General features: G+C 46.4%; 1 protein-coding gene across 2 annotated transcripts in view; it reads right to left on the bottom strand.

The window, feature by feature from the left end:
* peak1 (pseudopodium-enriched atypical kinase 1) overlaps positions 1-18033 on the bottom strand; it is a 78187-nt gene that overhangs the window by 34425 nt on the left and 25729 nt on the right. For both annotated transcript variants that reach the window (XM_079743794.1, XM_079743795.1), the window contains one exon: positions 5503-5592. The gene's annotated coding sequence lies outside the window, so the exon portion shown is untranslated. The remainder of the gene's footprint in view (positions 1-5502; positions 5593-18033) is intronic.

Genomic DNA, 18033 nt, shown 5'->3' with positions numbered 1-18033 from the left:
CTAATAAATAATAGTAGCATAAATAACACAAAGAAGAGAGTCAGAGAATTCACACAGCAGAGTTTCATTTAGTGGGACCCGAATACGCTGTTGTTTCTTTCATCCATGTGATGTTACTGTACGGGACAATTTCCATACGACGCCGTAGCTGTGACAGTATAAAAATAAAAAAACGAGACAAACTGAAGAAAAAAAAAAAAACTGACAGCAAGTTCGAATTCCAGAGTGGTGGATTGCACAATCACTCGGAGAGGTGACACCGGGAAGGACCAATCAGCACTGGGAAGGAGCCTACAAAGATCCCGCCCCCGCTCCCACAACCACATACCAAGGAGACACACACATATACACAGCAGACATGTACACATAAACACAGTCACGAGTACAATAACACACATGCGCGCACAAACACACACACATGCACATACCACTGGGAAAGTATGTGATGAAGCTTTTTTTTTATTAAATACAGAGACGTTGGCTTTTTTTCCTATGGGATGTTGTTTGATGTTTGTTATTATGGGCTTTTTCTAGGCCCTCACTCACAAAACATGCATCTTTTAATGCCCCCACCCCAGGAAAATGTTCCGTCTTTAAAATTAACCATGTCGTCAATTCTCTGCAGTCTTTCTTCATTGGATATTATATTCCTTCATCTCGCACGACTTGAATATGACATGCTTCATTCAAAATAGAGAAATGTTGCCATTTTACAGGGAAAACGACCATAAGGGCATAAGGGGCCATCTTGCCAGCTGGAGTCGGGAATCCATACAGAAGATAGAAATGCAGAAAATATGGACCCTGTTACGACTTACTACTACTAGATATCTTCTGGGAGCCTAAATGCTATCTCCTCTTAGCTTTAAACGGCCACACTACAGGGAAGGAAACTCATTATGAATCATCGTCCTACTAAAGAAATGTCTTTAAATCGAAGATGGTGAGCGAGACGATCAACATTGCTGTGACTTTATGATGAGCTTTGCATGAGGGCTCTCAAATTGCATTTTTAGGTTTCTACCATAAACCTGTCAGCGTACACATTTTCCCCCCCAATAAAAGCACTAATGCCATATTGGAAACAGATTTGGGCCACACACAGTATTGACCGGCAGAGCCGCCGAACATTCAAACTAATTCAAACACCCCTGCGCTTCCAGAAGGATTGACCCCTGGTCCCCGACTAGGGAGGTAGCAGTAAGTGGCGGTGACAGATGACCCACGTCGTTTCTAACTTGAAGAACAATTTAGTTCATATAAATATCAAGAAAGGTGACAATTATATACAATCTATAAATCCACACTCAAGAACTTCATTTGATCCATCCCGGTGTGGATTAACCCCGGCAACGTCAACGTCCACGGAGGCCATGTTTGTGAGGGTCTCTGAGTGAAAACAGACGGGGGTACCCTGACACCTACGCTGAGGTTAACTGAGGTCCTTTTTTACGCTCTTTCAGTTTCAGTTTCTCCATCGCGGCTCTAGAGGAGTGTTGACCGTACAAGGTCTCCCCATGAGAGTGAGGTCAGAAGTATGGGGGGGGGGTCCAAATGTCTTGGTCAATAACTTTGAGAAAGGAACTAGTTGCCAGGAGCAATCCTGGTGACGAACGTAGAGAAAATCTAGAATGTTAGATTTACTGTTTCACCACTTCTCCGGTTTGGCACCTCCTCAGCGAAAGGAGGATGAGCACGCACACACACACACACACACACACACACACACACACACACACACACACACACACACACACACACACACACACACACACACACACACACACACCTCTGGCTAAAAGCATCTGCTTAATGACTCTAATAATAAAGTAACAAAAAAGGACAAGAACATACTATTAGAATCAAAATCATCGTCACACACACGCAAAACCCCCTGTGAATGCGGAGAAGAGGACCATACAATGCCGCACTGCCTTGTCTGCCCCCTACCACCCAACCAGTGCAGCTCAAATGATCTTGCAGTGCTCAATACAAATCCAAAAGACTGGGTAAAGAAATGGGAAACTGTCATACAACCAACCCGCTTCAAAGACACGAAAAGAAGAAGAATCGTCAAACGTCTAGATAATATTGCAGTACAGAGGTTTGCATACACTAAAACTGGATAATAAACTCCTTACATAGACCTCTGTAAGCTTTACTGAGGAGCACGTGGGCAAATATATAGGATAAGTAAGCTTCAAGACAGAACGAAAGCTCCTGGTGAAACATGCCCTAGTTTATTCTGAAGACCATCATCTACTACCAACTGATTCTATAGGGGAAGCACTGGCAGCCTTAAGCTCGCTCACACACACACACACACACACACACACACACACACACACACACACACACACAGGAGTTTTAAATCACTTTCATGTAGACTAGCAAAAATGTTGCGTGTGAAATCCCTCAAATGAACAGTTCCCATACTAGCAGTGGCAAAGCAACGGTTGCAGCAAGCGACCTGTGTTCTGATTATGTGTGTCTGATTAAGTATGTTGGCTCTTTTACAGAACACATGTATAAGGCACTATTAAATACGACCAAAGTAAACGTTAGGATTCGTCCAGCTTTTAAAAGTCCCTGCCACTCTTTCCAGGAAAGCCTCTAGCAGCCGACTTGGTGTGATCCGCTAGAGTGTGACCTTCTACGGCTCCGGGGGCCGCTGATTCTGGGAGGGTTGAGGAGTGACGGTAAAGAGGTTGTCGGGGTAGGAGGTTCGAAGTGAGGCCGCCGGCAATCGACCATGTGATCAAAGTGCCACTACATCTTCAACAGCCTCATCATCATCATCATCCTAGTCGCGGAAATGGAAATGGAACGGAACCATCCCCCCCACACACACACACAGACACACACACACACACACACACACACACAGACACACACACACACACACACACACACACACACACACACACACACACACACACACACACAGCTCCTGGCTGCTCCTTCCTGTCGGGATGCACAGGTGGGACGTGAAAGAGCTGACTCCATCTTCCAATAGCGCTTTGTGGTAAAAAAAAGTCAGGAGCAGCACATTGTATCTGGATAACCGCTTCTCGTTGCACTCCTCCTCCTCCTCATCTTCCCTCTCCTCCTCTTCCTCCCTCCTTTCCGCCTCTCCCATTTTCCTCCCCCTTTCCTCTTCTTTACTGTCCACGACGCCAAACTTCAGAATTGCTGCCCCGAAGCGGATCCATTCTATGATTCATTCTAGCCCTTCTACCTCTCCATTCTACCTCTTCTGTCCCTCCTCCCCTCTCCTTCTCCTGTCTCTCCTTCCCCTCTCTCCTCCTCCTCCTCCTCCTCCCTCCTTCTCCCGCCTCTCCTTCTCCTCCTCCACTTTCCTTCACCTCCTCCCTCCTTCTCAGCCCCCTCTCTTCAACTCCTTCTACTCCTCCCCTCTCCTTCCCCCCTCCTCCTCCTCCACGCTCGCTGAGCTACACGCGTGTGAAATTGAGCCTGACGGCGGGTATAATTAAATCAACGCTACCAAAAAAAAAAGGGGAAACAACAGAGAGAGAATTTCAGCAGGCGCTAGAGGTGAAAACACTGCTGCTCTCTGCATGGGCTCTGGCCCATTTATGATCATCAAAGTTACTGCTACTTTATGCAAACAATTTGCAAATGCCTGGATATGAATGCTGTGGTACTGTAATCCTCACCGGGAAAGTTCCCTCCTTTACCCAGATAATACGGTCCAGAATAGTGTAGTTACAAGAGTGGTCAACTCCCAGCCAGAAAGGACTGTTCGAATTTGCACCTGTACGCATATCAAAGCCCTCCTACCTGCTCCCAAACACATGTCGACTAATTACACATATTCACTGTTAGTCATGTCAACAAAACCCTCAGCTTGATGACTCAATATGATTAGATACTAACGACTGAATCATAAGCTCAACAGTGCTACAGATGAACCCTCTGGCTTCCTGTGAATAAGCAAAGCCCCACAAATAGCCACAGAGTCAAACACAACCGGTAGGAATTCACAACGCACACACAGCGACCCTGTGTTCCCACCATCAATAAGGAGCAGAAAGACAATTGGAGAGGCTGCAGGCAGGAGAAACCCAAACAGAACCACAGTGTTCTGGTCCGAGGACAGAGGCCTTGGCCACGCAGCCGGCCCTGGGTCTGGAGCGGGAAGGAGCGGACCTCTGTAGACAAAACACGGCCAGGAGGAAGCCCATGTTGAGAAGGAAAAGGAATGCTTTTTGTCTCCGGCTGCACAAAGGTTGAGCGAAACTATAGCATGGGTTCTGTTTCCTACATCCTTTCCAATGCACAACGCTCGCGTGTGCGTGCGTGCGTGCGTGCGTACACACACACACGGACAGACAGACAGACAGACAGACAGACAGACAGACAGACAGACAGACAGACAGACAGACAGACAGACAGACAGACAGACAGACAGACAGACAGACAGACAGACAGACAGACAGACAGACAGACAGACAGACAGACAGACAGACACCTGTGCAGGAACAGACAGTGCTGAGATGGACCAACACAAATTGTTGCTCTTCCCTTCGTTTCAGAGAGACATGGGCCATATTCGTCAAGCGGCCATCTTAGCTTTAAACGCTAGCTGCATTCAGTAAAGTTCCCCCACCCAGCTACATTTAACAACCAAGTTGCCCCTAGGTGAATAAGTCCCATTGAGCAACCAAAGGACCATTAGGGATATGATTAGACCATAGAAAAATTCAAACTATGTGATTAGAAATAGAAAGAAAAATAACGTTACAGCTGGACGGGTCTTGTCAGCAGACCAGTGCGATAACTATGAAGCAAATTTGGATTAAACAATGATGGATTATCTATCCATCCACCCATCCATCAAGTGTCTAGCAAGGCATGGCCCAATATGATCAACCAATATGATTTCAGAGCTTAGGTTTCTATATTTTCTTTGACTGAATTCACACACACACACACACACACACACACACACACACACACATACATACATACATATATATATATATATATATATATATATATATATATACACTCACACGCACACACACACACACAAACACAGTTTATAATATAGAAGTCTACTGCCAACTTTGGGTTAATTGCGAAGCTGTCAGATTGCGTAAGAGGAGAAAATGAAAGACTGTTAAAGAAAGATCTGTGAACATTCTGCTCAGTGTGCTGTGTGTGTGTGTGTGTGTGTGTGTGTGTGTGTGTGTGTGTGTGTGTGTGTGTGTGTGTGTGTGCGTGTTCCAAAAGTGTATGCCTTGAACTGAAAAAACAAAAATAATAATTAATAAACCGGTTCGGTTTGGTTTCTCATCATGTGGACACGCTCTACATAACATCAGCTTTGAAAAAAGCACCCTAGACACGTGAGTAATTGCAGTTGTGTTGTTAACCGACTATGACTGGTTAACACAAACACAGGCACACACACACACACACGCACGAGCACACACGCACACACACACACACGCTAAGACAGAGTAGGGCTGAACTCACGGTGCGATGAATCAGGAGGTACAGACGGCAGGAGGTCCCAGCGGACACCAGTTGCTAGTCTAGCTCCTGTGGTGTGCCTCCGTCTCTGACCTACAGAGAGTGAATCATAACAAACACAAAGATTCACAGGAGGGCAAGAGAGGGAGGTGGAGGGTGGGGGGGATCAGAACAAGAAGCAAAAGAAACAGAAGAGGGTGTTAAGTTATTTTGCCGAAGGCGACGCTGCACTTGTTGAAAGAGTGTCATTGTTCCCCGCGATGTGCTCCGGAGCACGGATCAGATCTGATGGCACGTTGGGCCAAGGCGTTGTGTTGCAAGCGTTCCCGTCGCCCGGGACAGACCCGCTGCTGTCCTGGAACAGAGACACCGGGGCACCGTGTGATGGTACAATCATCACCTCCGACTGACCCGGGTTTGACAATATCGTGTTAGTATTGTGTTTGTTCTGAAGAGTGCATTCATCGTCACCCTACTTGGAGGGTGTCTGATGAAATCAATGTGATCGATACATATTATGCATGTGCTTGGCTTATAATTATCAAGGCATCCCCTGGTTAACCCACAAGGAGTGGTCTTCTCTTTGCCGCCAGGTCTTCAAGAAAACACCCGGTAGCTTCGTAACTAGCCCATTGTTAGCCACACAGACACACGCACACAATAGGCGCACACTCACACGCCTATTCAAAAATAGCACATAGCTTCCTTGGGTTTGGGGATCATATCTTAAAAAGCAGCCCTGCATTAATATTCATTAAAGGCGGATGCCTGGGATAAAAATAGCAATAGTCATCTCAGAGGCCTCGGGCGGGGGAGGGGAGAGGGGAGGGACGAGGGGGGGTGTAATGAGCCAATAAGCTCCGTAAACAAGATCCGTCGAAAAAGATGAGCACAGAAGGATCAAATCCGTGAACCGTGGGTGCTGCTCATCTGGTGTTGTGTACCAGAGAGGCCAGATGTAATGCGGTCTCCTTATTACTGTTGGTTGTTATTGATTCTAAAGGTGACTGCTGTGCATCTGTTGTTGGCAGTATCCCCCATCGCGTGGCTGTGGGTGGTGGATTAGCCTGATACTAATACTGCCAGGCTTAGCAGGCCTTTCAGTCTCGCTCCCCTGGCACGCACGGACACATGCCCGCACGCACACACACACACACACACACCAAATGACTCAATGTGATAAATCGATCAATCATTCACTGAGCAACCAGGATTGGATTGGTCAAACATCCTAAGAGTAGTTCCCCATTCCAGTCACACCGAGTGACACAACATAAGCGGCCGAAAAGGAAAGAGACGAGGTACTGTAGACCTGGCGTCCGTGTTGGGGGGTCGGGAGGGGGAACCTTCTAGAATATTGGGAAACTATGACCACTTCACCCAGGTAGCATATAGAATGCACTTTAAAGGGATGGGCAAAGACATTTGATTTGACACCTGTTTCCTCGTTAGTAAAAAAATGAGATGGCATGAAATGGCATAGATTACCATGTTGAAGATCATATACCATGTTTAAAACCCAACAATAACGATTTTTGGTTCACTGTCCCTTTAAAATGTGTAAAGTCAATCAGTGGACAATCATCATTTTAGTCTGACTCTGTGCCTGACATTTTCAACCAACCTCATACCAATTGATTTCAAGTTTCAACCAAGTTCCCCTATACTCAACCACACCACTCATAGTTTCAGACACACACAGGCCCCCTAGGTGAACCCAAAAACATGGCAGAATAACATCCATTTCATAAAAACAACAACAACAACAGCAGCAGCAGAAGCAGCTGGCTCCAAAAAGGCCGGTGTGAGCAATCACCTCCTGTCTCTAATGGAAGTCCCAGTGATGCACGGTGCCATTTACGCCGTCTGGACGGAAAGGTGCAGTTGCGTGCAGGCAGCCACCCTAGGTTTGTGCTCTCACAGCATAATAACAGTCCGGCACCTTGAACCTCCATACACTCCACGCCAACCCCACCTTTATTGGAGTGCCTCAGTGCCATTTTCATTTTAACACCAGACAATAACTGGTGGGGTTTGAAACAACACAACATCTATGCTGTTTATTTTGTTGCAGTGTGGTGGTTATGTTTGAAAGTGGGCCCCAGGAGTTTGTGTAGGGAGCATCAAAGGGGTGGTTTGCGGTGGTCGGCTTGTCTGTTTACTTCCTGTTTGATTGGACCATGATACAGACAGCACTGTGGCTTTGTCTTCAGGAATATCTGAGGCTGAAGTTTACTTTATGGATTTTATGTCCTCTAATTCTTGCACTTTTGGGGTTTATCTTCAAGGTTGAATGCATCTATTGTTGCTTTGAACAAATACGTGAGCTAAATAAATATAATGTAAGATACAATTTCAGCAATGAATGAAACTGAATGCTCTCAAAAAAGAATAATCTTTTTTTCAATTTCTGGGTTATTATTGTTTTTCAAAATATGTATCACTGAAAAAATATTATTTTAATTGTATTATTTTATTTTATTATTTGGATTTTCAATTAGTTTTGTCTCTTTTTGTGACCCTCTTTTTTTAAGGTCTGGATTACTATACAATTTTGAATTGATTAAGAGGTGATGTGAAGATATCAGAAGCATCAGGGTAGGGCTGGGTACATTTCGTTTCACCTTACTTTCTTGCAGTAAATCGTGCAGACCCATCTGGCCTGGTATTTATCCCCATTAGAAGAACCGGCTCGTGATACCATAAAGAGTCAATCTGACAACCATCTCGATAAAGAAATATCCATCCACATCCAAACCTTATCGATAGACAATCTCGTCCATAGGGAGTCCAATCACTTGAAATAAATGGGAGAATCGAAGAGGCACTCAAATAAAGATAAGAAATAAGCTATACCCTGGAACATTGAATTGCATTGAACGGCAAATAGCCTATCAAAATGTAGATAAGGTCCAAGAGAGGCAGAGCATCAGAGCCAATCACGTTCTATAAGACTGCAGGTGGGAGTCCCACTTGAGAACAGAGGTAGAATCCGAGTTAGGAGGAGATAGATAGAGGTTCTTGTTCTTCGCATTCATCCCAGACGGATCGGAATGCAAAGTGGTCAGACAATTCCAGCCTCTTAAAGAGATGCAAGCGTTTAGTACCATGAAGGCTGCTAGGTGAACAAGGCCCACGGGTCTTGGCCTTGGGTGAAACCAGAGCCTATTGTTTAAACCTCCCTCAGTATCCAGCCAGCTCTGAATTTTGGGATTTATAACTTAGGTGTAACCTCCAGATCGACTGGTGCTACCCATCTCAATGATAAAACATTTACTGGAAATGGAACGGAAAAACATTTTCTCCTTTCCCATTTTGAGGCCCCCTGACTTTGACAGGTTTCTTCTTACAGCTTTTTTCTAAAGCACAGCAGTATTCTTCACAACTTATTGAATGTTGCACTGAATTACCTTTTTATTATGGGGATGACGGTGGAATCCACCAAAAAGGTCCCAACAGAAATGGGAACCTTTCCTGGAAGATCATACCTGAATCTTATTGTATGCGTGTGTGTGTGCACCCGCACACACACACGCGCGCACACACACACAAGCACATGCACAAGCACACGCAAGCGCACACACACTATCAAGTTCAGCTTTCTTGCATTGTGTTCTACCATTCTCTTGTCTCCATGACAACAGTTCCCCCCCACTACCACTATGGAACAGTGGCACTATGGCTGTTTGAAACTCTATGCCAAAGTGATTGTGCCTGTGTTTCAACATCCACATCGATACGGAAACACTGGGTGTATATCATACCTCCCAGGTATGATAATGAGAATGATTCGGTTATCGGATACACCATCTGAGATCATAATACAAGATAAGCTGCATCCCTGACAGGAAATGAGGGTGTCAAAACATTAAGTACAGCACAGTAATAAGAATAAGAAAACTGTTCACCCAATTTGAATGAGAATAAATTCTGCAATAAATATACCCAAAATATGTCCGTATTCACAATAGGAGTAGTAGTAGTAAAAATATATATAAATGTGAAGAACACAGGGAGCCGTATAACCGTATGTCTAACACACACACACACACACACACACACAATCGGGCTGCTCGATTATGGGAAAAATCATTATCACGATTATTTTGGTCAATATTGAAATCACGATTAATCCAACGATTCTTTTTGAGCTTGAAAACATGTTGTATTTATTCAGCATGTCTCAGAATTTTTTTTTTATAACAGAACTTTCGCCTTAAAAAAATAAACAAAATGGTCAAAAAGAATGTTCCAATCTAAAATGATAGACAGATGTGTATCCAGCTGTTCTGCCCTTTCTATAAAACATAAAAAAAAATTTAAAAAAAATACAATTGAAAAAAATCGATTATGTTAAATTATGTGATCGTTTGACGCTTGATCGCGATCAAAATTTGATTAATCGGCCAGCCATAACACACACACACACACACACACACACACACACACACACACACACACACACACACACACACACACACACAGTGGGATCAACCCAAATAAACAGGGGTCTTGTTAACATGCAAGCCCTCCTGTTCACAACAACACATGCAGCCTAATGAGAGGCACACGCACACACACACACACACACACACACACACACACACACACACACACACACACACAGCGCTGAAAGTCCTTCTCCTCGACACCCTTCACATGGATCAACCTGATGGAGATCACGTGGTTGCCTTGTAAGGTCGTACGGTTCGCTGGCAGGGCCTGCGGTCACGGCAACCCAGGGCTCCGCGGTGCGGCCCCGTGCCCAACAGGCAGAACGCCGTGTGTGCGTCCCGGGCTCGCCCTCTGTGATCCACACAGCGCCGCCTGTTACTTCCCGTGCACATGGTCGACCCGCTGCCATTCAAAACCCAGCAAGCCCCGTCGCCGGCTCAGCCGGGGGGTTGGGGGAGGGGGGGGGATCGCTATGACGAGCGATGACTCGTCAATTATTCATGGTCAACGCGGAGCATGATTCGGCACAGTTACAGCTGTGTCCTGACACCTCCTTATTCATCCTGACAGGCCCCGCAGGGGGTCTCTCCTAGTGGGATACTGGTCTGTGGGCTTCACACAGAATCTGCAAGAGCATTCTCTACCAACCGCCATGAGGGAGGGAAAAGAGACGATTTTGTGATTTGACGTTCAAATCACGACTACTTTCACTGGGTGACGATGGAGAGGTCGATGTTGTGAAGGCAGTTCATCCACACTAGTCACTAGACACTTACAGAATGACTCGTTCACTCTTTTCCTCGAGCTGGCAAACGATAGCTTAATCCAGATCCGATCATGCCATCGCTGTTCTTCAGGAGACAATGCTCAAGATCACAACACCGTCACGAGAATAATCACATAATCACTCGCTCCGCTATCATCCACTCTTACAAGACAATATGAACGTTTCAGGAAGACATTGGAGTGATCGGTCACAAAACCTGTTAACTCTGTCCCCTCGAGCAATCCTGTTACCATGGTTACCACCGGTAGAGGCCTCAACTTTTTCTCAACACAAAAAAAAACATTTAAACCGACAGCATTTATTCACATTTTTGTAGCAAGGTTGAATTAATGACTGTTCTAACACTGATTATCTTTTGTACACAAGTTACGTTTAGGGTTTCAAATATTTAACAAGGTATCTCTATGCCATAGTCATCCCCAGGGCCTTAATTCTACCCCCCACTCCAAGTAATGAGCAAATATTCGCCGCGGGTCACGTTTCGGCATCCCACCACACCGAGCCAAAATTTTTCCCCACCTACGCCTACACCTACCCAAGGCTAATCGATGTTAGCTCGGGTTGAATCCCAATCTGGATGTAAGCCACCCCCTGTATAATATCTGGAGAGCCTTGAACGAAGATGCCCTAGCCACCACAAGTTCCAGCCAGCAGTCGGAATTAACACTAATTGGAAGTCAGGGGCTGCAAGCAAATACGAGACGGAGACACGTGAAGGACTTCTGTTCACCTGCTCCCTAACCAGCCCATTTATATACGGCTGGGTAAAAACTCCACCCGCCCCCCAGATCATCATTTCTGTCTACCCCGAACGGTAGAGGAGCTCACATACAGGATGGCTAGGGTGCCTTCTCATGCAAACTACAGGGAACGTACAGAGGTTGGAACGCTGATCGAGTCTTAATTATGTTGACTCCGTTCCAAACACTGTGATGAATGTATGGCCAAGCTTTTCTTCCCTCCCAAGGGAATAAGCTGCTTTGAAATGAGAGCAAGGAAATGAGAGAGGACGAGAGAGAGCAAGAGACAGGGAGAGAGAGAGAATAGAGAGAGAGCAAGTGAGAGAGAGCGAGAGAGATCAGTCACGTGTCTTTCCATTAGTGAAAATCCCATCCCCATTTCTCTTCCAGGTTCCTTTTTCCTGCACTTGGAATATTTTAGAGAAAGCCTTTTGTGAGCCGGCTCCATGGCTCCCAGAGCCTGCATGCTAAATCAGAGAGTCACAGGGCAGACAATGGTCTCCCCTAAGCGGATAAACCTCCTGCTTTCCACATCTGCCCCATGGCATGCCACAAGTGTCAGCAGGGCGATTCACATTAAGAATATTTTGCATCATAGGGCATAGGGCAGAGTAGAACGCTAGTAAATTTGGCATCTGGGTAAAGGCTGGTGGAAAAATCGGATGCTTTGAGAGAGACGGAGAGACGGAGAGAAAGAATTAGAGACATGTTTGTTGGGTGACCTCACACATCACACCACGGGCCTCGCCCCCCCCAGAGACGGGGAGACGTATGACCGTATGACTAACACACACACACAATCACGCAACTGTGGGATTCAACCAAAGTAAACAGGGGTCTTGTTAACATGCGAGCCCGCCAGTTCACAACCACACATTCAGCCTAATTAGAGGCCAACACACACACACACACACACACACACACACCGCTGAAAGTCCCTTCCCTAGACACACTTCACACAGAGGGAAAATGATAGTCCACACACACACACACACACACACACCCGTTACTCCCTGCCCTCTGGTGCTCCACGTGGGACGGGCTCCTTGTTCCTGCTCCTCTTTATGTCTGAGGCGACTGTCTGCTCCGTTCCATCCCACCATGACGGAGCCTAAATAGGCACACAGTCCGATGACGTCCGCTTCGTTCCAAACACCGCTGTGAATGTTTGGCCTGGCTTTTCTCCATCTCCTCTCCCATAGGAATAAGCTCAAGTCGATGCACTCTGTCGCTGCTGCAAAGTGATGGGTAGGGGATAGTGTGTGTGTGTGTGTGTGTGTGTGTGTGTGTGTGTGTGTGTGTGTGTGTGTTGTGTGTTTGGGCGATGGAAGGTGCTAAAAGTGTACCTAACGAGTGGGGAGAGTAGGTGACATGACAAACATTCAGAGGACGATGCATGAATGACTTGGTGGATTTATTTCCTTCATCGTGATACATACATAGCTCTCCAGTGGGAAGCTGGCTTAGAGGAAGGATGACCGCACGGATCTATCCCAAGGCCACAGTCTAGTTGGAAATGTTTGCTATAGAAAATATGTATGTACTGATCGATGTTACCAATAGAGCCATTGATCAACTGCCAGTGTGAGCATCTTCCAGTATATGGTTTAACCAGGATCATCTCTTCAGGTAAAGGAAACCAATAATCAATCGCTTTTTTCCATGGTGGATTTGACTTTGACTCTTTGTTCCTGCATTGAGTCTAAATTTAGCCCCGCTGGTATGCGACAGCTCACCGTCGTACTGTATGGCGTGCCATCGTCCAACTCATTTATTATACATCAAAGCTTTCAATGAGTTGCTGCCAATGACAGCTACGAAATTACTTATTAGGTCCCTCTGTATGATGCAAAGGACATTACATAATAAAATAAATCCAGAAAAATGCACAGGAAGTACACGTCCGTATGGATGGATTTAAGGTCAACACATCATTGAGAAAGGCACACAGGATCATTTTTTGATCAAGACATATTCTTATCTTGTACAAACCGCACATCCTAAAATGACCACAAGTCGTACTTTTGCCGGGTTCGAAATATCAATTTTCGTCTACAAATATAAAGTTTATATAAAGAAATTTCACAAATCTACTATTAAGTCATTCACTTGACCTGCAGCTAGTTTTTCCAGAAGAGCCATTTGGAGAACACCTTTGTAAAACCCCTCTGCCTTTCTAATCCCAGAGCAGTGCCAGTTTGTTGATGTCTACAACGTTTTTCTTTCCCCCCCAGTGTGCTTAGTCTCGATGGAAAACCGGATTCTAAATCAGGTAAGCGCAGAGGTGTCTTCCATGACCTTGGTGAGATACGGTACGCGGGTGTCAGCAAGATTGACAGATTAAGGGGGGCAGGACAGTGCGCTGGATAAGGACGTTGGACACCCCACTGTAAGCTACTGGGTTGGATCCCTAATGTCCACGGCAGAAGATGCTTGACCCCTACCTGCTCCTATGAACCATATCTCAATTAATTTAAATTCCCTTTTTGATAAAAGTATACTCTAAATGACTGAATAGTAACTAGAAAAATGCATTATGGTTGGGCGAAGGGGTGGACGGTATAAACGGTGAAGAAAGTACACCGTTGTGATTTTTCTCTATGGTGTGGATTCTGACTGTGGAAGTAGGAGAAGGAGGACTGAATTTATTTGACGCTTTCCTCTCACTCAAAGATGCTTTACACTGAAGGGGGGGGACCTCACTCACCTCCACCAGTGTGTAGCACCCACTTGGGTGATGCACGGCAGCCAATCTGCGCCAGAACGCTCACCACACACCGGCTTGAGGTGGAGAGTGAGGGAATTAATGAGTCGGCCAATTATAGAGGAGGATGATTAGGGGGCCAGATTGAATGAGCCTGGTTGGGCAGTTATAGCCAGGACACCGGGGAAACCCCTACTCTTTGTGATAAGTGGGATCTTTTATGACCTCAGTGAGTCAGGACCTCGGTTTTACGTCTCCTCAGGAGGACAGACTGTAACATGCTGAATGGTTTAGCCCTCACAGTAACTAGACCGCTGGGAGGCGGCCATGCACTACGCTGTGCCTAGTCGGCCATAGAGAAGAAGAAGTTTGGCTGTTAGACTTGAGGGTCGATACTGCTTTGTTTGCAAAATGCAGACATGGCTGAAAGCGATGGAGACAGCAAGGTGAAAAAAAAGGCTGGTGCAACTTCAATTAATGGCTCTGGTTAAAAAGTTAGACGTGCAGATAACAAGTCTGCACCTTAGTTCGACAGTGGTTGCAACGCTTGGTAATACAGGCAATCTTTTCTATCATCTCAAATAAAAACATGTTCTGGAACTTGAGAGCATCCTCACCAAACATCGAGTGAATCATCGAGCAGCAATGGGAAGAAAAAATTATTTTTTTTACATTTATTATTGCAGTTTCAGACAACAAATGTCCTTATCTACCCCCCCTGATATGTGATGCATGTCCTAATTGCCATACCAGTACTTAATCACTTGAGAATCATTTAGAGCTAAATACAAAAAATATATATATAAAATTTGTACTGCCCATTCTTAAAATAATCTACTGATAGACATTCTAGGCCATACGGCCCAGCCTTATGGTGCGTCCACACCAAAAGACACATTTGTCGCCCGTTCGCGTTGTCGCCTAAGTTTTGTCGCGCGACAAATCATAAACTGTCGCTGTGCAAGTTTTGTCAGGCGAGTTTGCTGCGGTTCACCCCGGATTGCACTGCAGGGAACGGTTGGCCGGTTGAACGCTGATTGGCTGTAACGTTAGACATGTCACTCAGTGGCCACGCTGTTGAACGCTGATTGGCTGTCATCACGCGAATGTCGCGGCAAAGTTGAAATATTTCAACTCGAGCAAATTTGTCGCGCTACAAATCCCCGTGAACGCTCTCGCCTGTGCAGGGCGAAAGTGTGGCGTGACAATCGCCAGTTTTCTCGAGCGAATAATTCGCCCGATTCGCGTCTCTACGTTCACTTTGTATGAGATCGTGTCGCCCCTTCGCGTTTGGTGTGAACGCACCTTTAGATTGGTGTTTACTGACCCAATCATCTGCGTAAGACACATGCATCAAACGCCATTCTCCATTGTAGACTCCTGGCAAGCAAAGCGGGTCACTGGACGGTCAGAAGAACCGCAGCATGGACCACAAGGGCATAGTACAAAGAGTGACCCAGGCTGGTAATTGGCTAGTGAGTGGAACACGGCCAGTGTGTCTCTCTATAATTACGGTCGTGCATCAACCCAAGGTCTTTTGGTTGTTGTCGTCTTTAACCTGAAGAAGGTTTCTTAAAACATGCTTCGAAAATTATAATTGGAAAGTTCACGCTGTGGAAATTGGGCATGGGAAACACAGGTTGTGGAACAATAATGAGTGGCCTGCAACGTGAGACCTGAACGCAGGCAAAGCAATGGGGCAGATGATGTCGAGGTGAGAGGGGTCGGAGGTCAGAGAGACGAGAATAGGGATGAGTAGAATGTGAATGTACTGAAGGACCAGAAGAGGTGTGTTCTCCCAGTATGTTTGCGGTGTGTGTCAGTGTGTGTGTGTGTGTGTGTGGTAGTGTGCGTGTGTGTCAGTGTGTGTGTGTGTGTGTGTCTGACACTGAGGGTAGGGGTGCTGCTGGTTCTAAGCCACCCGCTTGCCCTCAGCCAACAACAAAGAGAGCTGATCCAAGCAGCATGCGTTGGGGGGGGGGGGGGGGGGGTGATTAAAATAACACGTGTCCATCTAGCCTTTGTAGTTGCTGGGTTAGCCGGGCGTCACCAGAGATCTGCTGCAGTGGAGCTCCATGACTCTGATGACCCCACGGTGACCCCAACGTGTGGCAGAGTAAGCACGTGGCGCACGACGCTCCGTCACTCCCGGAATCAAACTTCTGTTCTGGGTAGTTATTCTAACGTTTTGGTCGACATCACAAAACTGGACCAGGCTTTTGAACAAGATCCTCGATGATGGCGAAAGATCGACGGAGCGATGGGAAAGATAGCGTCCCATAAGATACAATCAAACAAAGTGACTGACGATACAACGTTTGTCTCGTGAACAGGAATTCACGAGACACAAGGAAATTCAACTTGCTGTAATACAAATCATCGCCATTCCATTTCAATTCAGATTGACATTTGAGTTAAAGAAGAAATGTAAAGCAGGCTCATCATTCAGATCGTCTTAATTCCTCCCCAGGGGGAAATTAGTTCTCTGCCATGAAGCTAAGCGTTGTCTAGGAACAGAGGGCAGCCCCAGTGAGGATAGGAGCTAGAATCCAGATCCGGGGTCCAAGCCTTTAAGTACTGTCAGGTCAAGTTTATTTCAGATAAATACCCTGAAATGACATTTCAAGTGATTTTCAATACTGATATCCCGCTCAATGAGAAGACATAGATAGAACAAAGGTAGCCTGCAGTGATTGGGGCTCAAACTCGTTACCTTTCATGTTTGGAGTCCAACGACTCCGACACCCCACTACTCCCCTGCCTCCGGCTTCCTTGTGAATCACAGCGGAAGGGACACGAGGGTGAGGGGAGTGTCGTGGGGGGGGGGGGGGGGGGGTGGAAGAGAAGGGTTCCCCGAGCAGAGAATTCACAGCGATCATTTAATCCGTGTCAGGTTCCCACAACCCCCATCATTCCCCGGCTGATGAGGTCTGACACTCTGCTGTAAAGAGGGCGGCTTGCACCGGCGTCGCCTTAGCACTCTGCCTATTGTGGCTGTCATGGTGGATATAAGGGGGTAGGGAGGGTATGGGTAGGAGGGGACGGTCCTAGAGAGTGCTTGCTGTGTCCAATGGCATTATGGAGGGTGGTGGTGGTGGGGGCTGTCGGTTCTGGAGGCTGGTGTGGAGCGATAGCAGTGAGCCATCCCTATGTGGGCCACGTATGCTCCCTATAGTGCACTCTCCCCTTCCAAAGTCGAGTAATTGATTCCCACACTTATCAGAAGGAGCGCACGTGGCCTGGGCCGTCTAGTCGCTCACATGGCGCCGAGTGTGACGCACCAGTGCTAAGCCGTGCCATTTGAAACGGTAGCCTAGGTGGTTCGAGGCTACAGTGCGATATTTAAAAGGCTGGACGGCGTGCAGCGATGACCGTTATGTAATTAACGCTCAACTCTTGACGCATCTGAACATTGTTTTTATTCCATGGGAAGGCAAAGTGGGAGGCAAACAAACATTCGAGGGGGCCTTTGGCTTACTTCGGTCCCCCGAGACTTGGGCCCCAGTTCCAACAACCCGGATCAGAGCAGAGACGGGCTGAGTCCGGTTCTGGAACCAGATGAGAACATTCTGGACGCCCCCCCGCATGCAACCAGAGGCTGTTGAAAGCCAACAGTCTCTGTTCAATAGAAAGATCCCACAGCATGGCTATGGCAAGACATTGGTTGCAGTCAATACAATGCAACTGGGAAGCAGCTTGAGATAACTTTTGACACATTGAATTTGAACACTTGAAAAACGGATGACTTGAAAGGGGGTTCTTTTTCAAATATTCAAACAATAACAAAGGAAAATGGACTCAATTTTTACGGTTGCTCTTCTCACGCAGAGCAGCTGTCTACGTTTGGG

This window comes from Pollachius pollachius, assembly GCF_949987615.1.
Source record: "Pollachius pollachius genome assembly, chromosome: 9".
In the NCBI taxonomy this organism is placed as follows: domain Eukaryota; kingdom Metazoa; phylum Chordata; class Actinopteri; order Gadiformes; family Gadidae; genus Pollachius; species Pollachius pollachius.
Note: the sequence above shows the minus strand (reverse complement) of the source record. Positions and strands in the feature narration are given on the sequence as shown.